The 23,797-nt window shown below is 41.4% G+C and overlaps 1 protein-coding gene across 13 annotated transcripts in view; it reads right to left on the reverse strand.

The window, feature by feature from the left end:
• Sh3kbp1 (SH3 domain-containing kinase-binding protein 1) overlaps positions 1-23,797 on the reverse strand; it is a 345,129-nt gene that overhangs the window by 74,053 nt on the left and 247,279 nt on the right. The gene's annotated exons all lie outside the window — the stretch shown is intronic.

Genomic DNA, 23,797 nt, shown 5'->3' on the forward strand with positions numbered 1-23,797 from the left:
ACCTATATGTACTAGGTCAATGTTCTATCTTTCAGGTACATGCCCAGCCCAAGGAGCCATTCCTTCAGGGTGCTATCAATGTGACAATTTACCAATTTAGTATGGAGTTCAAAGTCAGAAGGGATAATACATGCTACCCACTAGGATTCAAAACTCAGCTGGGATTTCAGATGCCCTGAATCTGGTCCTCCTTTTGTTTGGTTTTAACTTCATTTTGTTTGTTGTTGGAAACTGGATCTCATGTAATTCAGACAGGCCTTGAATTATTGATCCTCTTGACTCCACCTCATGAGTGCCAGGATCTCAGCTGTGTGTAAGCCACCATGTCCAGCTTAAAGTTACCTTTTTATTTCCTTAAAGATGAGAGAATATGCACTTTTTCATTTCAATTTTACTGAAACAACAGTATTTCATTAATTGCAAAGGAGGCTTAGAAAATAGCACATGCACAAACATCCTCTTTGATAGATTGCCACAATGCTTGTCAAACTTAAAAAGGGCTTTGTGACAGCCACCAAGAAAAAGAAGAAAAATGTTACATTTTACTCAAGTTCATTAGCATACAGGTCTCCTTCACCTTCTTTTGATATCAACAGAGCACAGATGTGCCTATAACCTATTCACCATAACCTAGCCATTCATTTAGAACTCTTTGAATATTTTCTATTCCATCCACCCACTAAATGCTTCTTCAGTAGCTATTTTGTGCTGTACACTGCACCAGTAGCTGTGTAGAGGGCACTGAGCAAGACTTGTAAGAACTTCACTTTTTCCAGACTTCCACCCTGGAACCCTTAGGCATATAACCTCAGGCCACAGAACAACTCCCCCAGGCTTTTTTCTTTGCAAATCATTGGAAGTAAGCTCCTCTAGATCCTCTGAGTACAATGTCCATTCTGTGATCTAAACCAAGACAGCCTACAGCGAAGACCCCTATTGCTTTCCAGTGCATGTACAACATACACACCACTGTCAAATAAGTATGACACCTTTGAATTAAAATAAAACTGCTAATGTTTAGCTGAAACCAATGTGAGTGAACATTTTTCAGAAAGTGCTGGCAACACAGACCTTTAAGAGTTATACTTGGGCTGGAGAGATGGCTCAGCCATTAAAGGCTAGGCTTAAAACCAAACATAGAGGAGTTATACTCAAAGTAAGATGATGGTCAAGAAATAATGGAAATCCTGCTCAGGGGCTATGGAGATATTCGATCATCCTCTAAAACAGGGATAGAGACAAGGATAGGAGGGTCCAAGAACTAGAGGGCCATGGATTTGTGATTCCCATGGGTCTTGCTAGAGTGGACATTCCAACAAGGTGGGCTACACATATTTTTGACCTTTATGCTCCTCAGCTCCTTGTACAGCGGTCCCCCCATGATGAATATGCACTTTGATGAAGACTGTCAGATCTGCAATCTCTTGCGGTCTGATATTTAGATTATGCAGACAATTCGGCCTAACCCCACCGCAGGAGAAATCATCATCTTCCCTTCCCTTGTGATATTGGGGACAAGGGAAAGGTCACCCTTTAGAAGACTATCCAGATTTTGGAGATCATCTTTGGCTATAAATTGAAAAGCATAGACTTGGCCAACACCATAGAACACATTTATAAGAAGCACCAAGTTCAGATTTACCTGGAGCAAAACAAGGATTCAAAACACTTCCAACATGAGAGAATGCTGATCTTTCTGGAAAGTTACTATAAGTCTAGGTAAATAGTTTGGTTCTGTCCCTTGTTATTTCACCCTCTAAACAATCTAGCATGAATCCCCAAAGAAGGGATTGTGGTAGCAAGGCTTGATGGCTGCTGAGATGTTATAAATGTTATCAAGGACTCCAGAAAACCTTACAAAGTAGGCAAAGGGGTGGGATTTCTTTTTTTTTTTTTTTTTTTTTTTTTGGAGCTGGGGACTGAAACCAGGGCCTTGCGCTTGCTAGGCAAGTGCTCTACCACTCAGCTAAATCCCCAACCCCAGGGGTGGGATTTCTTGATCATGAATCAATCCTTAGAAATGAAGTCTTTCAATACTGCTTCTAAGGATATTCCTGGAACATTTCTTCCTATCCTCTTTTTCTGCACGTGTCCTTAACTTCAAAACTCAGATTGAAATGTACCTTTAGGCAGACAAATATGATGACTTTCTTCTTTTCCCTAACACTTGGTTCTGTGTTAATTCACACTTCACCATACTCCATTCAACAAATATCAAGCGCAAAAGCACATTAACATTCTTTTGGTACTGAACTTTAAACATGCAGTCTCATGATACCTACCCTAAGAACCTAGAGATGCATGTGGGAAACATACATGCAGTATCCCACAGTGTAGTTTAGGTAATAGTTCTTAGCCATATACTCTGGTATGAAAAAAACAAAACAAAACAGGATTCATTGTCAGCTTTTCAAAGGACCTCAAATCCTTGTATGGGAAGACGGTTTGCTTATGTGAGGACTGGGCTTTCCTTCTCTTTCATTTTGGCTCATCTGACACTGCATCATGTCCATCAAAGACATGCAAATATTGATTAGTGAAACATCTCTTTCACAGTTCCTAAATGTTATGAAACCATTTTTCATTATAGCTTCAATCAAACAGTGCCCCAACAAACATTTTATTTCGTGTGTGAGAAAAAAATATATAATCCGTAAGAGCCTATCCGGCATCATGTGAGAACTCAAGCATCTCTACCTGTGGAAACCAGTGCATAATGACGGCATGTTTATCACGTCTCCCAGCAGCCATGGGTTCAATGTCTTCGGTGGGTCATCTAAACTCTGCTCATTAAGGAAAACACTAGCATATAAATTATCATGTAATATAATGGAAGATCCAGAAAGTACAAAGGACAGACACAGTATGTCTATTGTTCTGATGAGTATAAGAATAAACACGAGACCCATGGATGACATCAGCAGAGACACAAAAGAAAGCTGCCAGGGTGGCTGGGGAAGAAGGAGAACCAAAGCATTTTCCTCTAGCTATGAAGCTAACTTAGAAGAAACCGGGGTGCGGGGGAGGGGAGACTGATGGCAAAGTGACAAGTGAAAATAAGTCTTTTACCATACAGCAGACAAAAGGCCTAGGTTTTTGATGGCAGTGATAAAGAGAGAAATATTCATATGAGGACTGCACTTCCAGAAGTATAAAACAGCAGAGGATTCTATTTATTTGAGGACCTAAAAAGTACAGGATAGGAGAGTAAGAGAAAACCATCTTGTCCTCATGGGACTTTCAAGCTTAGAGCATCATGGGAAAGGCAGACACAGTAAACCCAAACATCAAGGAAACATTGTTCTGGAGGTTTGGCTGGATTTTACAATAAGTAGGACTGACAGAAGCTTGGGAATCTTTGTGGGGGGTAGTGAGGAGTGAGGCCACGAGAAGGTTAATGGTTAGATCACTGAGTGCGAAGAAGCAGAAGCAGGAGAGCACTGGAGCTGAGTGCACAGAACAGAATCCACAACAGTTACCTGAGAGCCAAGGCAACCTAGCAGTGACAGGGATAGAATACAGAAATGGGCAGTCAATGACTTACAGTCCAGAACATCTTCAGGGGGAAAGTGGTTATGTCCTTAAAGCAAGTACCTAGTGAAGTTAGGAATACAGGCTATAGCTGATCATTGAGGAAAGAAACAATGGGACCAAATGACTGTAATTTATTTCTAAACCTGGGGCACTGCTAATAATGAAAACAGGCATAGACCAAGATGCCAGTCACTCTAGAAGATTTTCAGTGTTTAAAAAGGAGAGAAAGGGCAGCACAGGCCTGTGAATGAAGCAGATGCTAGATACACTCAAACTAATAGAAGAAAAAGTGGGGAAGAATCTCGAACACATGGACACTGGGGAAAATTTCCTGAACAGAACACCAATGGCTTATGCTCTAAGATCAAGAATCAACAAATGGGGCCTCATAAAACTGCAAAGCTTCTGTAAGGCAAAGGACACTGTCATTAGGATAAAACGAGAACCAACAGATTGGGAAAAGATCTTTACCAATCCTACATCTGATAGAGGGCTTATATCCAAAATATACAAAGAACTCAAGAAGTTAGACTCCAGAGAGCCAAATAACCCTATTAAAAATGGGATAGAGAGCTAAATTCTCAGCTGAGGAACATCAAATGGCTGAGAAGCACCTAAAGAAATGCTCGACATCCTTAGTCATCAGGGAAATGCAAATCAAAACAACTCTGAGATTCCACCTCACGCCAGTCAGAATGGCTAAGATCAAAAATTCAGGTGACAACAGATGCTGGTGAGGATGTGGAGAAAGAGGAACACTCCACCATTGTTGGTGGGATTGCAGACTGGTACAACCATTCTGGAAATCAGTCTGGAGGTTCCTCAGAAAATTGGACATTGAACTCCCTGAGGATCCAGCTATACCTCTCTTAGGCATATACCCAAAAGATGCCTCAACATATAAAAAAGACACGTGCTCCACTATGTTCATCGCAGTCTTATTTATAATAGCCAGAAAATGGAAAGAACCCAGATGCCCTTCAACAGAGGAATGGATACAGAAAATGTGGTACATCTACACAATGGAATATTACTCAGCTATCAAAAACAACGACTTCATGAAATTCATAGGCAAATGGATGGAACTAGAAAATATCATCCTGAGTGAGGTAACCCAATCACAGAAAAACACATGGTATGTACTCACTGATAAGTGGATATTAGCCCAAAATCTGGAATTACCCAAGATACAAGCCACAGACCATATGAAGGTTAAGAAAAAGGATGACCAAAGTGCAGATGCTTCAGTCCTTCTTAAAAAGGGGGAACAAAAATATCCACAGGAGGAGATATGGAGGCAAAGTTTGGAGCAGAGACTGAAGGAATGGCCATTCAGAGCCTGTCCCACATGTGCCATATATACATACATACATACATATATATATATATATATATATATATATATATTTCCACCAAAACTAGATGAGAATGATGAAATTAAGAAGTGCAGGCTGACAGGAACCGGATATAGATGTCTCCTGAGACACACAGCCAGAGCATGTCAAATACATAGGTGAATGCCAGCAACAAACCACTGAACTGAGAATGGGACCCCCGTTGGAAGAATCAGAGAAAGGATTGAAAGAGCTGAAGGGGTGTGCAACCCCATAAGAACAACAATGCCAACCAACCAGAGCTCCCAGGTACTAAACCACTACCCAAAGACGACACATGGACAGACCCATGGCTCCAGGTGCATATATAACAGAGGATGGCCTTGTTGGGCACCAGTGGGAGGAGAAGCCCTTGGTCCTGCCAAGGCTGAACCCCCCAGTGTAGGGGAATGCTGGGGGTCAGGAAGGGGATGGATGGGGAGGGGCATACCGTTATAGAAGAAGAGGGGGATAGGATAGGGGGCTTATGTCTGGGAAACCGGGAAAAGGAACATTTGAAATGTAAATAAAAATATCCAATAAAAAAGAAGGGAAATAAAGAACAGCCACTATGAAGTGTGGCCCCCCTGTGAATCGCAGTATAGCTATGAACACAGTCCAATGTATATGTATGTGACAGTGTCATGTCACCATGTCAAAAGGTTGGTCGTCCAGGATAGATGAAAGCTTCTAGAAAAATGATGTTCAGTAATAAGCTCTACTGGCACCAAAGATGTGGCAGGGAGAACTGAAGGTTTAGGAAGAGAATGGAAAGGTATTTATTCTATTTCTGACAAAGAATGTTCACTCTTCCATGATCAAGCCCTCAACAAAATGTCAAAAATGGTTTGTCTATTTCTCATAGCCAGGTAGATTATCCAGTAGAATAGGATATTCTTCTTCATGAAATGCAAATGCTGACTTTTCTTATAAGAACAACAGAACTGAGTCTTGGGACTGTCCCAGCCTAGTGCTATGCTTTGTGTTAGCTGCATATCACAAATAAGGAAAACATGCTAGCACACAAAATTGCCATTCCATATTTTGTCTGATGTTTTTAAATTTTTGAATTAAAATAGGAGTCTATCAAAAAATAAAAAATAGGAGTCTATCATTTTCCCCTTCCCTTTCTCTCTCCAGCTCCTCTTGGGTGTTTTAAATGGAGCAAGACAGAGAGAATAAATAAGCCATGTGGTACCATAAGAGCTCTCTGGATCTATTTCTTGTTATATAAGATCTTTGTAAAGTCCAGTGCACTGACAGTTGTAATCATTAATGGGATTTTATAGGCTGGCCATGACACTTTTATAGACAAGGTCTTACATGGTCCAGGTTAGCTTCAAACTGAGTATGTAGCTGAGGATGACCTCTTGATTCCTCCTGCTTCAAACTTCCAAATGCTCCCAGGATTACAGGTTTGCTCTAGGCTACCTGATACACATGAAACTGGGGACTGAATCCATAGCTTTGTGAACAATAGGTAAGCGCTCTACCATCTGAGCTGCAATCTCAGCACAAGGACGCTTCTTAATTAAACTCCCGTGCTGCTACCTTGTGAAGCCCTGCCACTCACACTATTTCTGAGCACTGATACACCACTCTTACTCCCTTCTTCCCAGGATGAACTAATTCTAGACCCTGGCAAGAGCTCATTCTTGGAAGGGGGATAAAGGAATGCAAGCCAAGGCCCTAGGGCGTGTCTGAAAGAAGAGGCTATACCCGGACCTCAATATCACGCCTCAGTCTGTCCAGTGATGCCAGCACAGCCCCAGGGAACCTGGATGAAGCACTTTAGTGCTCCACATAGCTATTGTGCCAGGGACCAGCTGAGAGCAACAAAGCCAACCTGTTGCCATAGTGAGGTCCATCTGAGCAGGAAGTAGAAAGGAGACTTGATATATTTACTTTGGGTTAGTCACTTCGAACCTTGAAGAAAAGACAAATTTTCAACCTGGCTTGTAATCTGATTAAGAGAACATAACTATGATCTCATCTTCAGCTCCTTTGTGTGTGAAGTGCAAAAGGATGTATCAGACAGCTGGCTCTCAAATCTGACGGCACATTAAAATTATTTGGGAATTTAAGTGCCCGAGGCCTAGACTGAACCCCACATCAATTACATCATAACTTGGAATGGGAGAATGCAAAAAATATCTGTGCTTTAAAAAAAGCTCCTGGGGCTGAAGGGGTTTGCAACCCCATAGGAAGAACACTAATATCAACCAACCAGACCCCCCAGAGCTCCCAGGGACTAAACCACCAACCAATGAGTATATATGGAGGGAGCCATGACTCCAGCCACATATGTAGCAGAGGATGGCATTATCTGGCATCAATAGGAGAAGCCCTTGGTCCTGTCAAGGCTCAAGTCCCCAGTGTAGGGGAGTGCCAGGGTGGTGAAATGGCAGTGGGGGAGTGGGAGTGGGAGCATCCTCATAGAAGCAGGGGGGAGGGATGGGATAGGGGAATTCCAGAGGGGAAACCAGAAAAGGGGATAACATTTGTAATGTAAACACATAACATATCCAATTAAAAAAAAGGGGGGATACAAAGGTAAGTAGAGACGTGCCTTTCTTGTTTGGGATTTTTAAAACAAACGTCAATTCAGATTTTAAAATTCTGGGGCAAGTCTGAGATCCAGGACTTCTGAGAGTTTCCCAGATTGCTTGACTGCTGTTATTTTGTGAGCATACTTTGAATTCTCAAAATGGGTAAACTTTTACTTTTTTTTTTAAAGCAAGGATCCATCTTCACACTAAAGCCACAAAAACCCAATAGAGAGTCTGAGTTTCTACTCTGGCTAAATGGATAAACAGGCGGATGGCCTAAAGTTTCTTTAAAATGTTTTTTTCTATACCTCTCAATTGTCATTTTGTTAAGATTTAAGTCGTTAATTTTTGAGACGTTTGTACCAGAAGTACTTATTGTATTTACACCATTTCAACCCCTCTTCCCCTAACTGCTCTTATGCTCCCACTCCCTCTCAAACTCATGATCTCTTCTTTGGAAATTATTATTCTGTATACATATGTGTCCATGCACATACACACAGCCTATTGGAACATGTGTAACAGAATCCCTACACCTAGGGCTAAGAGGACATTGCACAAGAGTGATCAGGAATACTGTAAGAGCCAGAGAACATGGATGCCTGCTATTTGGTAGTATATATTTGCTATGATAAGGGAAGTTGTACCCATAAAATTTCAACAATATGGTTGCCTAAATAATACCAGCACAAAGATAACACCATTAATATGCCCGTGTTGGACATTTCCCAAGGCCTGCTCCTAGATGAAGAGCAAGAGGCAATCAAGGCCTGCTGAGATCAGGCCTTTTTCTTTTTTAAAAGAAAAAAAATATATGTGTGTGTATGTGTGTGTGTGTGTTATGTATGTATATGTATGTCACTGTCTTCAGACACACCAGAAGAGGGCATCAGATCTGATTACAGATGGTTGTGAGCCACCATGTGGTTGCTAGGAATTGAACTCAGGACCCCTGGAAGAGCAGTTGTTGCTCTTAACCACTGAGCCATCCCTCCAGCCCAGGTCATCAGTTTTCTTCAGGAATGAGTCACCAAGCAGTCAGCCCTGAACACATGTACACTTCCATTTTCCAATAACAGAAGTGGGATCAAGTTAAACAGAAACAGGAAAGTTCCCTGAGGTAAGCTTTACCTATTATACATTTAGGCTTACTTTCTGATCTTTACTTAATTTTAAAATATCTATAGTGATAGGACAAACTTAAAAAGCACCCTCGATCTGTACTCAGCTCCGGGGGGCGGGGGAAGCACCCTCGAAAGATAGGACATTTTCTCAGAAATTATAAAGTCTTATTGAGTTCAAAGGGAAATATGTAGCTTAGGAAATCATATGTCAATCCCCAAAATGCAAAGGTACGAATGGATTCACCACCTTGTCCAAATCGAAGAGAAGACATACTGTAATCAAGCCTGCCTAGTGGTCAGCTGACTCCCTAGCACCAACTTTCTAGAAATTATCCAGCATGGCTACTTTTGTGAGCATCTCGAGTGGCCAGGTAGTGATTTGAGGAGAAACCGAGTGTTGACCAATTTCAGCACGGCAGCCTCAGAGTGCCTGAGGAGAGCCTCACACTCTCAGTGTTGACTCACAAGAAAGAATTGCTGTCGAAGATTTACTAATGAGTGTCTTCTGCATGGAGCTTGGGAGAGGGCTCCATATATGCTCTGTAGAAGCTGAAGCCCAGGAGCAACTCTGTCCTGCTTCCATCTGCTAACATCTCCCCAAGAGATGCAATTATGCTGTGTGGCTGAGAGTGCTGCTCAGAATTCCCTGACCCCAGAAGCCAGCTACTAAAGTAGGCTCCTCCACAGCAGAGTTCATGAGGTAGCAAGGAGAAAAGGGACTACATGCTGTCTCCATGCTGGAAGAAATACTTGCAGACCAGATATAATTGGGGAGGACCCAGAGACATAAGAAACAGTCCTACTCAGGAAAATGACACAAGTCCACTCAGGAAAATGTCAGATTCAAATGGCAACAGGCACTAGGTTAAAGAAGCCATTTGTTCTGTGACTCTAGGAAGCCACCCGCTCCTAAAATCTCTTGCCCTTTGTATGCAATAATTTATATACTTTTCTATACTAATGACTGGATTTTTTCATTTAACACATTGTATAACCAAATGAATAGCAAATAAAATCAGGGTGCACATTTGCATGTGCTGGTGTCTGAAAACTGTACTTAGAAATGCTGTAAGATACCAAAATCAGAAATGAAAAGGGAGACATAACTACAGATTCAGAGGAAATTCAAAAAATCATCAGATCTTACTATAAAAACCTATATTCAACAAAATTTGAAAATCTTCAGGAAATGGACAATTTCCTAGACAGATACCAGGTATCGAAGTTAAATCAGGAACAGATAAACCAGTTAAACAACCCCATAACTCCTAAGGAAATAGAAGCAGTCATTAAAGGTCTCCCAACCAAAAAGAGCCCAGGTCCAGACGGGTTTAGTGCAGAATTCTATCAAACCTTCATAGAAGACCTCATACCAATATTATCCAAACTGTTCCACAAAATTGAAACAGATGGAGCCCTACCGAATTCCTTCTACGAAGCCACAATTACTCTTATACCTAAACCACACAAAGACACAACAAAGAAAGAGAACTTCAGACCAATTTCCCTTATGAATATCGACGCAAAAATACTCAATAAAATTCTGGCAAACCGAATTCAAGAGCACATCAAAACAATCATCCACCATGATCAAGTAGGCTTCATCCCAGGCATGCAGGGATGGTTTAATATACGGAAAACCATCAACGTGATCCATTATATAAACAAACTGAAAGAACAGAACCACATGATCATTTCATTAGATGCTGAGAAAGCATTTGACAAAATTCAACACCCCTTCATGATAAAAGTCCTGGAAAGAATAGGAATTCAAGGCCCATACCTAAACATAGTAAAAGCCATATACAGCAAACCAGTTGCTAACATTAAACTAAATGGAGAGAAACTTGAAGCAATCCCACTAAAATCAGGGACTAGACAAGGCTGCCCACTCTCTCCCTACTTATTCAATATAGTTCTTGAAGTTCTAGCCAGAGCAATCAGACAACAAAAGGAGATCAAGGGGATACAGATCGGAAAAGAAGAGGTCAAAATATCACTATTTGCAGATGACATGATAGTATATTTAAGTGATCCCAAAAGTTCCACCAGAGAACTACTAAAGCTGATAAACAACTTCAGCAAAGTGGCTGGGTATAAAATTAACTCAAATAAATCAGTTGCCTTCCTCTATACAAAAGAGAAACAAGCCGAGAAAGAAATTAGGGAAACGACACCCTTCATAATAGACCCAAATAATATAAAGTACCTCGGTGTGACTTTAACCAAGCAAGTAAAAGATCTGTACAATAAGAACTTCAAGACACTGAGGAAAGAAATTGAAGAAGACCTCAGAAGATGGAAAGATCTCCCATGCTCATGGATTGGCAGGATTAATATAGTAAAAATGGCCATTTTACCAAAAGCAATCTACAGATTCAATGCAATCCCCATCAAAATACCAATCCAATTCTTCAAAGAGTTAGACAGAACAATTTGCAAATTCATCTGGAATAACAAAAAACCCAGGATAGCTAAAGCTATCCTCAACAATAAAAGGACTTCAGGGGGAATCACTATCCCTGAACTCAAGCAGTATTACAGAGCAATAGTGATAAAAACTGCATGGTATTGGTACAGAGACAGACAGATAGACCAATGGAATAGAATTGAAGACCCAGAAATGAACCCACACACCTATGGTCACTTGATTTTTGACAAAGGAGCCAAAACCATCCAATGGAAAAAAGATAGCATTTTCAGCAAATGGTGCTGGTTCAACTGGAGGGCAACATGTAGAAGAATGCAGATCGATCCATGCTTATCACCCTGTACAAAGCTTGAGTCCAAGTGGATCAAGGACCTCCACATCAAACCAGACACACTCAAACTAATAGAAGAAAAACTAGGGAAGCATCTGGAACACATGGGCACTGGAAAAAATTTCCTGAACAAAACACCAATGGCTTATGCTCTAAGATCAAGAATCGACAAATGGGATCTCATAAAACTGCAAAGCTTCTGTAAGGCAAAGGACACTGTGGTTAGGACAAAACGGCAACCAACAGATTGGGAAAAGATCTTTACCAATCCTACAACAGATAGAGGCCTTATATCCAAAATATACAAAGAACTCAAGAAGTTAGACCGCAGGGAAACAAATAACCCTATTAAAAAATGGGGTTCAGAGCTAAACAAAGAATTCACAGCTGAGGAATGCCGAATGGCCGAGAAACACCTAAAGAAATGTTCAACATCTTTAGTCATAAGGGAAATGCAAATCAAAACAACCCTGAGATTTCACCTCACACCAGTGAGAATGGCTAAGATCAAAAACTCAGGTGACAGCAGATGCTGGCGAGGATGTGGAGAAAGAGGAACACTCCTCCATTGTTGGTGGGATTGCAGACTGGTAAAACCATTCTGGAAATCAGTCTGGAGGTTCCTCAGAAAATTGGACATTGAACTGCCTGAGGATCCAGCTATACCTCTCTTGGGCATATACCCAAAAGATGCCTCAACATATAAAAGAGACACGTGCTCCACTATGTTCATCGCAGCCTTATTTATAATAGCCAGAAACTGGAAAGAACCCAGATGCCCTTCAACAGAGGAATGGATACAGAAAATGTGGTACATCTACACAATGGAATATTACTCAGCTATCAAAAACAACGAGTTTATGAAATTCGTAGGCAAATGGTTGGAACTGGAAAATATCATCCTGAGTGAGCTAACCCAATCACAGAAAGACATACATGGTATGCACTCATTGATAAGTGGCTATTAGCCCAAATGCTTGAATTACCCTAGATCCCTAGAACAAATGAAACTCAAAACGGATGATCAAAATGTGAATGCTTCACTCCTTCTTTAAATGAGGAAAAAGAATACCCTTGGCAGGGAAGGGAGAGGCAAAGATTAAAACAGAGACTGAAGGAACACCCATTCAGAGCCTGCCCCACATGTGGCCCATACATATACAGCCACCCAATTAGACAAGATGGATGAAGCAAAGAAGTGCAGACCGACAGGAGCCGGATGTAGATCTCTCCTGAGAGACACAGCCAGAATACAGCAAATACAGAGGTGAATGCCAGCAGCAAACCACTGAACTGAGAATAGGTCCCCTATTGAAGGAATCAGAGAAAGAACTGGAAGAGCTTGAAGGGGCTCGAGACCCCAAAAGTACAACAATGCCAAGCAATCAGAGCTTCCAGGGACTAAGCCACTACCTAAAGACTATACATGGACTGACCCTGGACTCTGACCTCATAGGTAGCAATGAATATCCTAGTAAGAGCACCAGTGGAAGGGGAAGCCCTGGGTCCTGCTAAGACTGAACCCCCAGTGAACTAGTCTATGGGGGGAGGGCGGCAATGGGGGGAGGGTTGGGAGGGGAACACCCATAAGGAAGGGGAGGGGGGAGGGGGGAGGGGGATGTTTGCCCGGAAACCGGGAAAGGGAATAACACTCGAAATGTATATAAGAAATACTCAAGTTAATAAAAAAAAAATAAAAAAAAAATTAAAAAAAAAAAAAAAGAAATGCTGTAAGAGCTACCCAAACCAACGCTGCTTCTTTACACAGTGAGTAATTTATGATTACAGGCTCTCAAAAGAGACTGGGTTTTGTTATTTTCCTTGAAAGAGTACTGAGTTTTATTATGGAGGGACAGTTACTTACTGATCAGCCTGACCAGTCCAAGCTTGGTTCGGGGCTTTGTTAGACTAAGCCTAAGATGGCGTGATTCCTATGGCTGAATCCCCTAGGTTCTCAACTGAATGCTAGAGATGATTCGTGTCCTTCCTTTTTCTACCATGCATGACCAGAACTGTGATGTCTCTGACCACTGTGGGCCCTGGGATTTCAGCACAGTTCATAGCCCTGAGAGTTCTTGCTTTCTGTGCAGTCTAATGGAGTCTTGCTCTGGTGCGGCCTAGTATAATCTTGGGATAAGATCCAAAGAGAGCCTAGATCCAGGATCCATAGATTTCTAGAATTCCTTTTATGTCTCACTTCTCTACAGTGCTGCACTGAGCAAATCTGAGCCTTCTCCATAGCCTGCATTTCATTTTTTGTTCCCCCTGTCCCATGAGACTGCTTTTCCTTGTTTGGGTTCTCCCCCGTGCTGTAATTCATAAAACACCCCAGGCAAAAAGTCACTTTACTGTTCCCATTCTCTCCAAGATCATGTCCTTGTATTCTATAGTGTCCAATGGCTCTAAACAGTTGCTCTGTGTGTTTTGTTCAATTTCAGAGTTCTCTACAGCAAGGAAGTATATATCTAACACCCTTCACTCTGGTTGATACAAACAGAAGTTATATTCTTTTTAAAGGATTGGTTCTTTAAGTGGAATGAATTAACTGCATTTGAGGCATACAAGAGCTCTAAGCTTTATCTTTCCTAATCTGAACTATTGCAAGGGAGGATTTTATCATAGAGTTCCCTCTTCTATTTTCTAACAAAGAAGGTGAAATACTCTCTAAGATAAAGCAGAGCTTCGGTTAAACATCTTAATATAGGAAAAGAAATGTACCACCCAACCCTTTTCTGGTGATGCACACATAGAAAAGGGTACTGTATGTATAGCATAGTGCTAGAGGCCAAAGGCTAATGGAAGGGAAGTTCCAACCACCATTGAATGAACCTTGGCAGGCAGAGTTGATCATTTCCTTACCCTCCTACAGCCTGTTCACAGCCCATGGGTTAGGAAATGCTGCAGAACTTAACCTTTAGTCTAAGGGCCCTAAGAAAGGAAGACAAGAAATCCAACATAAATCTCAGTCCACATGGAACTGTGATCTCAACCTTCCTAATGCTGAGAACTTTAATACAGTTTCTTATGTGTGGTGACTCCCAACCGTAAAATTATTTTCATTGCTACTTCATGACTGCAATTTTGCTACTGTTATGAATTGCAATATAAATAATCTGTGCTATCTGATCATCATAAGGGATTCCTGTGGAAGGGTCATTTGATCTCCAAAGGGATCATGACGCACAGGTTGAGGACCACTGCCATAGAGAGACCAGAGCCCCCACATTCACGAAGAGTCACAGAGCAGAATGATGACGGCCTAAGGATTTAAATAGGAGATTATCAAAAGCAGAAGGCCCAAAGGCCTCTGTGGTAACAGTTACCTTCCGTCTCTTACAAAAGGTGCTTCTTCCTGGAGCCTCTTCAAAGACTAGCATCTAACAGAGGCTGTCCTGTTGGCCCAGCTCCAGGCTCGATACTCTTACTTGGCACCTCCTGGGGTTGTCAGGGCTTGGCTGTATAGCTGGACCATACTGAATGAAAATGAGGACATGACAGCCCCTAGGTATGGTTGAGGAGAAGGTTTTACTGTAAGTATGAGGGAGAAAGCATCCAGAGGCATCAGGAAGGGTCCAGACTGAACATAGCAAGCAGACTGAATGGGGCCATGAGAGGAGACAGAGTAGGGAGAGCAAGACAGGAAGAGAAACAAGGGGACAGGAGAGCACATAGTCAAAATGACAGAGTTATATAGGAAGCTGAGGTAAGTGAGGTCCAGCCCCTGGGTTGGAGAGGTTGAGGGTATGGGCAGGGTGACAAGTACTGGAAGGAGCTACAGGTACTGAGGGACATGTGTCCCAGGCTTCTTTGAGACCTGACAATAAGCAAATATATATATAAAATTTAACTTCATTCGAGGAACACATAATCTTAAGTCTTCTCAAAAAAATATTTATGCTTTAGCCCTTTTTCTGAATAACAGTAAAATACCTTCTCTCTCCATAAGGTCGCTTTGAAAGCCAGAGCTCATATGGAAAGAATATGATATAGACAGCATCTTTCCCATGTACTCTTTGTACTCTGACTTTCAGCATGGAAAGCAATATAAACTGCACGAGAGCATGTGAGTAAGCCATTCACAAAATGAAAAATCACGTAGGGGCACATTCACATTTCTTTCTGCCCTTTTAAACAAATGCCACAATTTGAACTTATGTAATAGTGAGTTTTTCACCGACATTCTTCACTTCTCTTTGCTTGCTAGTTTACACCAGGATGACTGCTATATGGTCAACCTTCAAAGCCACTTCCAGCCACATCTGTGCTTCCTCTACAGCACACAGCTAAGCGCAGCTTACGGCTCAAGGAAATGCATCCTGGTGCTGAGCGTTCATCCTCGATTGTGTTTAGAGAAATGCATGGTCTCTGCACTCGAAGGCATATCTTCCTTCCATGAAAAGGATGGCAGACACACCAGGAAATCATTTTACCACATTGATAAAGACAGTGCCTTTCCCACAGCACCTTTCCTTACATTTGGAGAGATTTTCTTAGCTGCTATATCATCTTGAGGACATGCAAAAAGGGCAGTAGATCGGAAAGAGGTATTTATACTCATTGCACAGAAAAAGACTGGGAAGGAATGGGATAAAGGGCACAGGCGTGCTCATCTTGGAGGTCAGAACCACCAAGACAGCTGTGGGAGCCAGTAGGAAATTCCTGCCTTCTGTTAGCATTCTCTGCTGGGACCAATCTGAATTTCTTTTAGGAAGTTTTTTTTTTCCTTCCCCATTTAGAAAGCTTATTTGTTGGCCTAAAAAATTGTGTGCAGCCTTTTTATCTATACTTAGATGATTTAGCCAGTGCAGGGGGTGAAAATTACAGATCTCAGGCTGAACTCCAACTCTCTGCTGGGTCTACCTTCATTCAGAGAATTGTGACAACATCTGTCACTTATCATGGGGGTGGGAAGGGCACAGGGGCAGGGGAAATATAAGAGATTCATGACTTTATACTACAAAGGAATTTCAAGAAGACGTGGGATAAAACTAAGGCTGTGCAATGTATGCAATTATTTACTGTCCAGAGACTAGAACACTGACTCTGACGCCTACATAGTCAAACCAGACCCACGAATAATTCACTTAATGTCTTGGAAGAAGGAAAATTTTCAATTTTGCTGACGTCCAATTTAACATTGTTTTTGTACGTGTAGACTGCCTGACAACTCTCCTACACTTTCCTGGATAACTATGTTTGGCATTTTGTGTGCAGATTTATCATCTTCATCTATTCTGAATTAAATTTTGCATAGCATGTTGGGTTTAGATTAGCATTCAAGCTTTACCAACACCAATGCCAATACCATTGTTTGAAAATATTTAAAATTTAAAAAGGTGTGTGTGTGTGTGTGTGTGTGTGTGTGTGTGTGTGATATCACTACACACAGAGGACAACTTTCAAGAATTGGTTGTCTTGGGGCTGGGGATTTAGCTCAGTGGTAGAGCGCTTACCTAGGAAGCGCAAGGCCCTGGGTTCGGTCCCCAGCTCCGAAAAAAAGAACCAAAAAAAAAAAAAAAAAGAATTGGTTGTCTTCTTCTTCCACATGGGTCCCAGGGATCAAACTCAGACTTGGGGCAAGTGCCTTTATCCACTGCCGTCTTTCTAGACCAACATTTAAACTCTTCAAAGTATCTTTGCATTTCCACTGAAAATTAATTAGCTGGATTTTCATGGGTCTAACTTCAGATACTCTTTTTCAGAGGTCAGCAAATTACAGCCCATGGGTCAAAGGGTACGAAAAGCTAAGAATAGGTTTTACATTTTTAAATGTGTTTTTCTTTTAAAAGAGGAATACCTTTTCAAGGAATTGGGAAATCACATGATATTCAAATTTAAATGTCCATAAAGTGTTACTGGAACGCAACCAAACACACTCATTTACCTCTACGGCTGCTTTCCCTCTACAATGTCAGAGGAACAGTTGCTGAAGAGACTGCATGGCCCACAAAGTCTAAAAATACTTGCTTTCTGGCCTTTTACAGAAGTTTGCCAAGCCCTCGACTAGGAAAGGAGGATCCTTGTAAGAAGCCATGCAGAATCCCAGGGGCTCTCTAAATGCCAATATCAGAAATACCAAAAGGGTAGAAGCTTTAAATAGAACCTTGAAAGCCCTGAGGAAAGCAGAAAATGAATACATTTAATCGCCAGCTACTCTCTCCACCTAGGGCTCCAAACATAAAAGTCTTAAGTAAAACTTGCCTTTAAATGAAAAATTTTTCTTCACTGTAAAGTTAACTATAAAATGAGGAAATTGTGAGTGTAAAAGGTATTTATTTTAATGACTTTTTTACTTAAATATCTCCGTGAGTCATAAACAAAGAAAAAATATTTGTAATATGAAAAAGTGACAAGTTAATGGCACGGGTATAGGGTATTTTCTAAAACTCAATTGGAAAATGATGCATAAAGATTTCAAGCTCAGTAATAATTTTTAGAGTGCCAAATTAGCAGAGGTTAGAAGATATTAGCAGAGAACAAAAAGAACGGGAATATCCAGGAATGACAAGGATAGGGAAACATTCACACGTACTCCTGTGGGGAGACTAAATTAGCACCATAGCTTAGATGACTTCAAAATACATGGACGCAGCTCTACACTTAGCAATTTATCATCGGGAAACAGTACCTGCTAATGTTTATACAGCGGTTACCATTGGCCAGGCGTTCTAAGTGCTTTGCCTATTGTGTTAGTCTGTTTTGTACTGATATAATAGAATGCCTGACACTGGATAAATGACAAAGAACAGATTTAGTTCTTACATGCAAGAGGGGACACCAAAGACTGACGGGTCAGCATCTTGCAGTGTTATCCTACCACAGAAGATGGAAAGCAAGAGAGAAAGGGAGGGCAGCCTGAACTCATCCTTTTATCAGGAATCTACTGGGGCAATAATGAATCCATTGCCACAATAGTGGAACAACAGCAGTAACGTAAGCCCGAGGCAGGGCCCTCATACCCTAATCATTTCTTTTAAGTCCCTTCTCTCAATTGTTGCGCTGAAAATGAAGTTTTGAATGCAGGAACTTTGAGGGATATATTCAAAGCACAGCACTCACTTTAATTCATTTTCTCTTTGCAACACCAGGAGGGTAGGTGTTCTTATTGCCCATAATTTACAGATGTAGGAACTGAGGCAAGGAGAGATGAGCAGCTTATCCAAGGTTGTATTTATCTAGGAGAACACAGCAAGGATCAGGGCAACGAAATGGCTTGGTGGCCCAGTGGATGAAGGCACTTACTGCCAAGTTTGATGACATGGGTTGGATTCTTGGGGCCCACAGGGTAGAAGGAAAGAAATGACTTCTGCAAGTTGTTCTCTGGCCTCCACACTCATGCGGTAGCAGGCCCATGTTTCCCATATACCAATAATAAATAAATGCAGTCTTATTTATTTATTTTAATAAATGTAATGGTAAAAATTAAGAAAGTGAGGAGAATAATTATAGCTTGGTGTAGAAAGATGGCATGGTATTCAAGAGCAGTTCTTACTCTCGCAGAGGACCAGAGTTCAGTTTCCAGCATGAAATCCGTCAGAACACAAGTACCTGTCACTCCCACTCCAGAAGGTCTAACATCCTTTCTCCCCTTCATGGGTGCTTTTGTGTGTGTGTGTGTGTGTGTGTGTGTGTGTGTGTGTGTGTGTGTGTGCACGCGCGCGCGTGCGCGCCTGTGTGTACATGAACATACAAATAAAAGAAATAAATTTAAAAACAGAAATAGACAGCAGAAGTGTTTCATGATATTATTGCAATTTAAGATTAGCATGTTGAAGTATGGCCATCAGATTGAACAAATAATTAGAGGTCTTTTCCGGCAGTTTCATATAAGTAGCAAAGGCATATGAACCTGGGGGTTTGTGGCATCCATAAACTCGTCTAGTCACTCTAAAAAGAAAGAAACCATATTAAGAGCCACCCCAATTAGGGGTAGCATGGTTTCTTGGCTATTAGTAAACAAAAATATCTCCCTCTTCCATGCCTTAAAGTTTCATCTCATTTTAAATTCTGTCTGAAAGGATATATGCACAAGCACAGAGCAGAAGAATTTCTATGAAATGCATTTAGAGAATCATGATCCTCTTATCCATCCCAGTACTCTATTCACTTTTAAGAGGAAGAGGCATAGCAACAAGTAACATTCCCTTTGGATTTAATGATCTGAGGGATATATACATCATTACTCACATCTCAGATAAGGGCATACACAGTTTAACAAGATAGGCTGTATGTAAGGAAAATATTCTATGATACAAATGAATCATTTGCTGAACACTGGCGTTTTTTTTTTTTTTCAAATGTGTGCAAACCCAGATGATTCCAGACCTGTGCCTAACTTCCTTGTTCACTCATAAAGCATGTCCTTCTAATGGTGCTGCCAGCATGTCATCTTCAGGGTGACACATGCTAATTTACTCCTCACCCGTGGAACCTCCTTTAATCCTAGCATTTTAGCTCTGCTAAAAGCCTCAGCAATTCTGAGAGAAAGGGTCAAGGCCAGCAATCTATTTAGTTGAGTGGCTTTTTATACTAAACTAAAGATCTTTCCTCGGATCCCCAGGACTACTTACATCTGTCAAAGCGACCTTTTTTGTAGAAGCAAGGGGACCTAAAAACATCTTCCCTGTACATAGACATTTCGGTTAATTAATGGGCTAATGAAAAGGGGTGGAGGCAGGTGAAACTAGGCATTAGGCATTAAAACATTTGAGCATGTCATCATTGAAGGACTCAGAAAGATCAAGCCCTTAATTGTCATAGTAACAGCAAACAGAGAGCTGCAACCCCCAGACCTAGAATAAAAGAATGCTACCAAAATACACTGTATATGGGAAGCAAGCAGAAGACAGGAAATGGAGAGTGTACTGGACACGAAAAGAATTGACATTAAGGACTGTGGGTATGGAACAGGTGGTAGAGTGCTGGGCTAATGTTCACAAGGCCCACATTCTCATCCCCAGCACCGTGCAAAGCAAGTGTAATGCTCCATGTTTCTAATCCCAGCACTTGGGAGGTAGTGAAAGGAGCATCAAGGTCAACATTGCCTACATAATGAGTCTGATGTGAGCCTAGGCTACATGAGACCCTGTCTTAAAAAATAGTATCTCATACCTAGCCCTGGATGTTTTATTTGCTCACCTCTGATATCTAGTAGGGGCATTGTTACAAGGTAACTCAATTCTCTGTGGGTGTCGCCCTGTCTCTGTCTCTCTGTATATGTTTTAGAAGATTCTATAATTGTGTGTGTGTGTGTGTGTGTGTGTGTGTGTGTGTGTGTGTGTGTGTGAAGCTTCTATAGTAATAGGTTTCCATATGTCATTTTTAAAAAACCTTTGGTATTATTTATCCATAAGTGTAGAAGTTAGGCCTGGTTCTTACTCCCAGACCCAGGCTCTCAGAAATGAGATTCAGACTCAAAATATATTTACAAATTTCTTGGCCACATAGATAGGCTCTTTTCTGACTAAATTATAACTTATTATAACCCTAATAATAACTCTAATTTATTTTCTGCCACATGGCTGGTTACCTATGCTCGGGTACCCCATGCGTCCATCTTCTTGGGTGAATTTCCCTATGCCTGGCACTGTCGCAGAATCCTTTCTCCCTCCTGGATGTCCCACCTCCTATCTCCTGACTAAGTCATAGGCCACCAGATTTACTATTGTCAGGTGCCACATTCATACAAAACACCAGATAGTCTCTCCACAATAAGGGAAAATACATACCAGAGCCCTCTTCCCAAGGCTTAGAGATCTTTGTGGAAAAGGGGATGGAAAGAGTGCAAGAGGCTGAGGTGGCGGATAGCTACCAGGAAACACTATGCTTTGGACACAGCATGGCAGCTGTGCACATGAACTTAGAGCAGCAGCAACAGCATGTAGAAAACCTGTGCAAACCCAAGCCACGCCAATTCACAAGAAAGAAAGGAGTTCCCAATCCCCTAAGCTGTGGGACTACTAGCAATTGTCAGCTACTAGAAGAGGGAGCGATGGTTTTCTTGGTGAGTGTAGTTCTTGCTATGCCTCTCTAGTAAATGGCCATATATCCGTGAAGATTTAGGTAGTACAAAATTAGCATTGAGGGACTTTAGAACATATCACAAACAGGGAGGGAGGTGAATGTGGGAAGGATTGGAGTGAATATGATCAAAACATGCTGTGTTAAACTCTCAAAGAAGGAATAAAAGTATTTTCTAAATAATTGACATTAGCTCTGAATAGCTCATCCTGTCTTTTTGACTGGTTAGCTGGAAAGTGATAGATTCTAATATATCAGAAACATGATAATATCGTGGTAATATTGCTGTTCTGATTAGTAATACTAATGCCATTAATTAAAACGGAAACTCCAGATGTTAGCTCTGGATGTCAAGCAACACAGGATGCTTCTCCGTAAACAGATAACAATTATAACAGTTATCCCTGAGACTGGCGGAACTACACCTACCACAAACATCTGACAACCCCACAAAAAATAAATAAATAAATAAATAAATAAATAAAACTCTATCCAGAGTTACCACCCTGTCTGGTCCCCATACCCCAAGACCATTTGACAGGCAGTCAGAAGACATGACTGTTCCAATTCTTCTGGTAACTTGCTGGGAGGTTTTTGAAAGAACCATTTCTACACTTTGGGTTTTTGTTATTTTGTGATCTGAAAAGGACACTCATCATCCTATGTGACTCCTGTGCCTGCTGTGAGGATGAGGCAAGATGCCGAGCTTTAGATAGACCCCTGAGGAGAAAAGGATAGGGCTGAGAGGTCTGAACTTTTGCTAATGGCTGCCCAGAAGCCTGCACTGAGAGGTTGTGGCCCTGCAGGCACATCTAGAGAGTATTAAATGTTCCAGCAAACATTGCCTGAGAAAGAAGGGAGACATGGAGACATATTAAAATAGCAATGAAAGAAGCTTGGTGGGTTAGCATTTAATTCTGACTCCAACCTCACAGTATGCTGAGCTCCAAATATTTGGAACTAGGAAAAAAGCAAACCTCCAAGTTTGGAACTCGTGTTCACCTCTGTAACCCTATAACCTAGTAGAGCTTCTGACACATCACAAATGTATTTCAGTATATGAATTAATAAATGAGGATTGTAAAGGGAAGAAGACAGTGTATAAATTAATTATATTGGCTAAATTAAATAAAATACATTAAAATTGCTGGCACTGAGCATCAGAAAATAATCCTTATGATTCAAGGAAGCATTGAATACTTGTGCAGTTAGCAGTGCCACCAACTACCTTTATGTAGTTCCATGGGTCTTTCTTCCTCTTAGTATATCTCTTAGTATATACCTTAGTATATCCTGCTTTTCTTCTATGAACATCAGTGATATTTCACATCATCTATCCCTATGTCCTTCCTGTCATCCCCGCCACTTTGGCCAACAGCACTGAATTCTGAACACTGATTCTGATGTTTTCAAATAGATTTCTAACAGTGGAGAGTACACGGCAGGGAACAGACTAACCATGAAAGTTGTTTTATGAGCATTGTTTTCGAAGGGGTCAGTAGGAAACACTTTCTCCTAAATTTAGGGAGGGGCAGAGGTATTGAGAACACAGTCATTGTTCCAGTAGGGTCTACTCTACCCTCAGTGGGTGCTTGTCACGGAAAGCACATGCTCCAGTAGCAGCTACCTTTGCTATGGAGCCATAAATTTGCTCCCTAAAACTGCCCTTAGCCCTTCTCCAGGGAGAAACCCAGGGCTGGGTGGGTGTTGTGGGACATGACTGTAAACCCAGCCCTCTAGCAACAGAGGCGGGCAGGGATCGGGAATTCAAGGGCAGCCTGAGCTCCAGAGTGAGGTAAGGATACCTGGTTCTACAGGAGACCCTGTCTCTAAATAAAAGAAGGGAGCCAGTAGGTGGTGACACATGCTTTTAATTCTGGCACCTGGGAGGCAGTTGGAGGCCAACCTGGTTTTCATAGTAAATTCCAGGACACCCAGGACTCTTACACAGAGAAACCGTGTCTCAAGACAGACAGACAGACAGACAGACAGACAGACACACACACACACACAATTTTAAAAAGAGAAAATAAAAATAAAACCAGAAACCACACCCAGAGGCTCTAACCGTTCCTGAACATATTCTGAACATCAATCAGAAAGTGGGACGGAGGTGGCAGAACCACAGTCACAGAAGCTATTTTTAAGGGACTAGAAATAAAAAAAAAAAACCTTAAACACAGGTGTGTTCTACACAAGTAGAAATGCTCCCAAATCCGCAAGCCTTCTTTCTAAATAAACTAAAACCAAACCCGGTTGCCACATCTCATCCTAGTACCCAGGGGCATGCAAATAGTCCAGGTCTTTGCACTTTAATTTCAGGAACCACGGAGGGCTCCCAGACACCCACTAAAGGTGTCTGATTCCTTTTCTAGAAAGCCATGCAAATGATAATCTAGAGCTGAAAAAGAGGCCTGCGCCTGTCCTGTGACTCC

This window comes from Rattus norvegicus, chromosome X, assembly GCF_036323735.1.
Source record: "Rattus norvegicus strain BN/NHsdMcwi chromosome X, GRCr8, whole genome shotgun sequence".
NCBI lineage: Eukaryota > Metazoa > Chordata > Mammalia > Rodentia > Muridae > Rattus > Rattus norvegicus.